General features: G+C 34.5%; 1 protein-coding gene across 4 annotated transcripts in view; it reads left to right on the top strand.

Annotated features, from left to right (window-relative positions):
• The first annotated feature begins 244 nt into the window (after positions 1–244).
• Positions 245–6,000, top strand: part of LOC131070135 (uncharacterized) — a 76,050-nt gene continuing 70,294 nt past the window's right edge. For 2 of the 4 annotated variants that reach the window (XM_059216729.1, XM_059216723.1), the window contains exons 1-3: positions 245–838; positions 1,005–1,156; positions 1,351–1,492. The gene's annotated coding sequence lies outside the window, so the exon portion shown is untranslated. Of the gene's footprint in view, positions 839–1,004; positions 1,170–1,350; positions 1,493–6,000 lie in introns of all 4 variants that reach the window. The other 2 variants (XM_059216731.1, XM_059216725.1) reach the window with 2 other exon arrangements.

Raw genomic sequence — 6,000 nt, 5'->3', positions numbered from 1 at the left:
CACACGACCATCTATATAAATTGTAACATATCAAGCCAAGCAAGACGAAGGCAAGCTATGCATCATACTAAACGCACGACCTAACATGTGTCTCCTTAAACGAATGCTTCATACAAGACATCTGAACGATGAGTCCATAACATGTGATCCCTTTGTTATTTTTAATTGAAATAATACAGAAAATTTCATTGTTGTCTTTGTTTTTGGATTTCATTTGCAAAATTTACGCAATTGAAATCCAGAAACAAAGAATAATAAGCATTACCATATGCAGTGACTACAACCAGCGAACAGCCACACGAGATATTCATGTGATTGGTATCGATCTCTAGAGTTATGATGTTCCTAGTGTACTGTTTGCAGGATATTTAATGAGCGACTGTGATCACATCAAATTTAAATAAAAAACGTACTTGTTTGCAGGATACTTTTAACTTTTTATTGTTCGGAAGTGAAGGCACATGACTGTCTGTCTTAAAAGTACATTTGAAAATTGACGTCAATAGTACTTAAGCATGAAGGAATTTAATATAAGCTGCAGAGAGCCGTCACTCTTTCACATGGGTTGCGCTTGCCAGGTACGAAGTCATGAACTTGTTGACTGTTTTCCATGTACGAATATTTGGAATTCGAGTCATACTCTGTGAATAGAAGGTAATAAAGCTAAATGCTTATAATGGCGTATAATAAGGCATGTAAACCGTTTGAGTTCAAATGTCTCGTCTTTAAAAGAGATATTGTAATGTTTTACTGTGAAGAGGTTCTCTGTTTATGATGCCCTTGATATTTCTCTTCTTTGTTGCAAAATAGAAAATAAGAATGCAGCAAGATTTTTGAGGTGAGTCTTCCACAGTAAAACTGTATTTATAGATAGATTTAGGTATACATGCACAGTATTCCTGCAAGAGCTAAAAGATATAGGGAGTTTTTCTTTGACGCTTTATCGTATGCTGGTATATACGTCGCAACGACCAATCTTACATCTGAATGGTTGGCGCTTGTAGGGTCAAGGATAACTATGTGCTGGAGCTAGACTTGGAGGCCTTTGATGCATTCATTTTTTTTGAATTCACACTTTTGCTCAAGAGTATTCGGTGATAAAAAAATCATACAGCCCTTGCCGGATTTCTGTAGACCACAAAAATACTGGGGACAGGTTCCTTTTCTTGGTTCATATCACCCATCTATTCCATCATGTGGGGGATTTAATTTCGTTGTACCATAGACAAAACTAAAATTTGTTAATCTGTTTTCTTTTTCTTGGAATTCCATCATGTGGGGGATTTAATTTCATTGTACCATAGACAAAACTAAAATTTGTTAATCTGTTTTCTTTTTCTTGGTTCATAGCGCACAATGCATCCTTTCAGCGGCTTCAATAGGCAGTGCAGTTCAATTTTCGAACCCACACTTTTGTTCAAGAGTACTCCCTGATAAAGAAAGCATACAGCCCTAGCTGGATTTCCATTGGTCACACAATTACTGGGGACAGGTTGGTTATTTTCCTTGGTTCATAAACACACATTTATTTCCATCATGTGGTGGATTTAATTTCAATCTATGCGAGACAAACAGATTAGAATTTCTAAACATGTTTTCTATTAAAACCCAAAAAAATCTAGGGTGATTGGAAATCTATAGCTAATTTTGTGCCTAAATCCTTCAAAACAAATATTATATTCAATTTACTTGAGCAATCTAAACCCTACTATGTTATCATGACTGTATGGTGTTCTGTCTAACTGTTACTATTCATGTAGCCTACCACTGAAATTAGTGTCTTTCGTGAAATACAATAAATGACTTTATAATGTGTCTATACACGTGCTTATTGTGCGTTTTCCACAACCTGTGCTTTTGACGGCTAGAAAATTTTCGGCCTTTCAAGTTTACATGGGGAAATTTGTTGCATGTAATCGACTTTAGTGAGTAACCTATGGTTATGTTGGCAGCTTTAAAAGTTATTACTGTTAATCAGATACGTGATCATCTTACTTTTGTTACTACTCTGGACATGTTTTCTGGGTGGCATCATATTCATTATAAAGTGTTGGGTTATGCTCGCCGATCTTTGGCAGGCTTACCGACCCTGGCCAGTTTGCGGTCTGTGTTCAACTATTGATAGGGCCCACCGCCCCTATCTAAATAATGGTTTGGGTTGGTCCGTCCATGATCTTTAGTAGTCGGCTTTAAAAGTTTCTTCTTTGTAATGACATTACTCTTTGGTTTTTCTGTTATATGGACAAGAATGCTGTTTATCTATTTGCTCCTTTAAAATTTCAGCGTTCTACCATGGGACTTTTTAATATGAATCTGGAATAGTTCCGCTGATTATTATTACTAGCAGTTGGACCCGAGGAAGGTCCAATTTGTACTGCCAATAGCAATTAGACCTATTGCTGTTATCTCTTCGTTTGCTTCCTCAATCCACAAAGATCAGAAAGAAAGTTTTGAAGAACAAAAATTATGGAGTATGAACATTCATAAAAGTGGCTAATAATTAAAACCTGATGACTAAATTTGTAGCCATTGACAAATAACTGCAAGGCGTTAAAGCATAAATCCAATATTGTCCATTATGAAATGTCATGCAAACTAACTGTTATTTGATCTGAGACAACGAGTTAATTTTGCATATAAAGAAAGCTTATCCAAGTGCAATGCTAATGATAGAGATGACAAATCCCCATAACCAACCCTTATTGTCTTGTACCCACACACGTGCTGAACAAAAACCAGTTGAAGAAATTTGATCTCAGCTTTCTCTCTTTTCCATCATTCTCATCGAATTGTTCTACCCCATGAACAGGCAAAGAGCGCTTAATGCCTCCAACACCAAGAGCCACGAGATACAGACCAGTGTAGAGAATTATAGCTTGTCCACCTTGCACCTGCTTGCAAATCCTAGCTTTAGTGAAGGAAAATGTGCTTGTACTAAGAGCTCTACGATTGCAAATATTATTGAAAAAATGAAGAAGATCGATACTTGTAATGTTACATTTTCTTAAACTTCCTTAACATCCTGATCTGATATATTGATACTAAAAAATCACACAACCAAATTCAGAAACACCTAAATTATAGATCACAAATTCAACGTTTTTCAAAATGCTTACAGAGAACAAAAGCTCCAACAAGGATTTTGCCATGTTTGTTCTTGTATGATCCGTTAGTTTTCATGGAGTAAATCATAAATTCTACATCAATAAAATCAAAGAAATCTAGGCCTTCAAATCATGTTTCTAGAGAAGGAACAGAGTGGGCATACCATTATAATTTTTAACGCTGATAAAAAAACAAAAACAATTAACACTTTTCTCAGTCAAATGGTAGTAAAAATAACAAAGTATTTTGGCTAGTTACCATGAATTTCAAACACATGCTGAATAAAAACCAGTTGAAGAAATTTTATCCCAACTTTGGATGGATTTCCCATGTCACATGCCTGAGGCTTTAGTGAAGGAAAATGTGCTTGGACTGTTAATAACACACAACCCTGCATGTTTCATGAACATAAAATCAGAATCTAAACAAGTCTGAATATTTCATGTATGTAGACTAAGAATGAAAATAAGTTGTAGAATTCAAGAGGAAGCTTGAAGAGAAGTGGACTTACTAAGAGCTCTATGACTGCAAATATTATTAAAACAAATCAAGAAGATCGATACTTATAATTTTACATTTTCTTAAACTTTCTGAACATCTTGATCCGATATATTGATACTAAAAAATCACACAACCAAATTCAACGTTTTTTCAAATGCTTACAGAGAACAAAAGATGCAACACGGATTCTGCCATATTTGGATTTATTCACATGTTTGTTTCTCCAGTCCACATATTCCTCTAGCTGGTGTGCTTTACCTCGTTCACTTTCCTATATGGTCTATTAGTTTTCATGGAGTAAATCATAAATTCTACATCAATAAAATCAAAGAAATCTAGGCCTTCAAATCATGTTTCTAGAGAAGGGCATACCATTATAATTTTTAACAACAGCCACCAGTTAATATTTGAAACAAAGCTGCACTGGAGCTGAAGGGCCTTTAAAGTTTGTCTATGTAACTAATGGTAAAAATAACAAAGTATTCTGGCTAGTTACTATGAATTTCAATAGAATTCAAATATCTGAGGCATCATATAAAAAACAACAATAATTGATTATTCCAAGCTTAATGTCAAATACCCAAAAACAAATTTGAATGAGACGTGGACATATGACACCCATAAACTACAGAGAAATTAGGACAATTTAATTTAATAAGTTAATAGATAGATGAAGAGTTTGGAATTGATAATTATATTGTATTAAATATTTAAGATTTTAAATATATAAAATGGTTATTAGTTTATTGTAGAAGTATGTTTTATTAGGTTTGTCAAATTATTATTTTTTTGTCATAAAATTAAGACATGCCAGGTGAGTGTATTGGAATTAATAATAATGAATTAATTTTATAAATTTATTAAATAAAACTAAATTGCTTGCAAAAGAAAATTGGTCATTTTAGGCTGAAGACAGGCTACAGATACATCTATTACTGGGTCCAAGTTGTGTGCTGGTCTCTAAAGTGTTAGATGATAGAAGATTGCACAAAACTCCCTGAATTAATTCTTGGCTTAAGGGTTCAAATTGTGTGCCAGTCCTGGTCACCCACATGACTTGAAAGGTAAACTCAAGGAATGAGGCCTGTTGCAAATTTTGGGAAATTTAATGTTGATTGTTCAAATTTACATCCTGGAGCCAACTTTATGATGAGCAATATCAAACTTTTAATCAGATGACATGTTTAGGTAGTACTTTCTCATGATGTGTTTCGAGAATGGAAGGGTATGTGATTCCATGGTTTTATTCTGTCCAACCCCATAGAATTGTAGGGCCAGCAGCACCAACTCCATTTGCCAGTTTTCAGGAATGCTTAGTTGAATTTGGCTCATAGTACTTACTAGTTGTTGTAACAATTGTCTACGATACACCTTCTGTATCATTATCACATATGTTACAAGTCTCCATGAATAATATATGTGCTTAACCACTTGCGGGCTGTTTTATGGAATGTGGAGACCATGAAGCTTAAAAGCACATTTTCAGAGCACACTCATTTTATTACTGATGTTAGGTTCAGCCCGAATCCAAATTGTCTGGCTTCAACATCCTTTTATAAGACTGTCAAAGTATGGGAAGTTGACAAGGTAACCACTCCTTTCCATGAAGTCATTTTGTGATAAAATGGTTCAAAATTCATTGTCGTTATTGGTTTTCTTGACCTAGAAATGATGTGAAGCATTTTGATTAATAAGAGTCACAAAATTTTGACATGCATAAATCTTCTCATATATATATATATATATATATATATATATATATATATATGAGAAGAATGCCAATTGTCCTATTCCCTTATCTTCTATGACTTATTTATGTTCTGGTAAAACTCGTTTACCATTCCACCTCTAAGAATAGCAAAGCTCTTATAGGGCCATCTCAGTCCAAGATTTGCAAACAAACCAGAAGATTACAAATCTCCCATTTCCTTTTATTGTGTTCTCTGGCAGTAAGATATTATTAATATGCTAAATGCAGTTCTGTGCATTGTATTAATATGGTGTCATGGTGGATGGTTGGCGTGCTTGGAGGGGCTGCTGACTGATCATCAATTTAACCCGAGTCAACCATCTCCAAGATTGTGTATGAAAGGATTTTATTGCATTTGAGAAATTATATTTTGATTTTGTAGGCTAGACCAACACCTTTAAGGGAATCTTTTGATTGAAATTTATATTCTAATTAATATGGCTTTGTCTCCACTTTCTCTTGGGTTTATGCTTTCAACCAGGGTGTGAAAAGCTTGGGCTTCATAGGTCATGTACTACTATCATAAGATTCTAGGCTGTATTTGCGATAGCTGAGATGTAGTTGGTTTGCTGAGCTTACAATTGTGTCATGAAAAATTGAGTGCTTATAAAACAAAAGAAGAATATTGAAATAAGAAAGACCCC

The sequence above is a fragment of the Cryptomeria japonica genome, chromosome 1 (assembly GCF_030272615.1).
Source record: "Cryptomeria japonica chromosome 1, Sugi_1.0, whole genome shotgun sequence".
NCBI lineage: Eukaryota > Viridiplantae > Streptophyta > Pinopsida > Cupressales > Cupressaceae > Cryptomeria > Cryptomeria japonica.
Note: the sequence above shows the minus strand (reverse complement) of the source record. Positions and strands in the feature narration are given on the sequence as shown.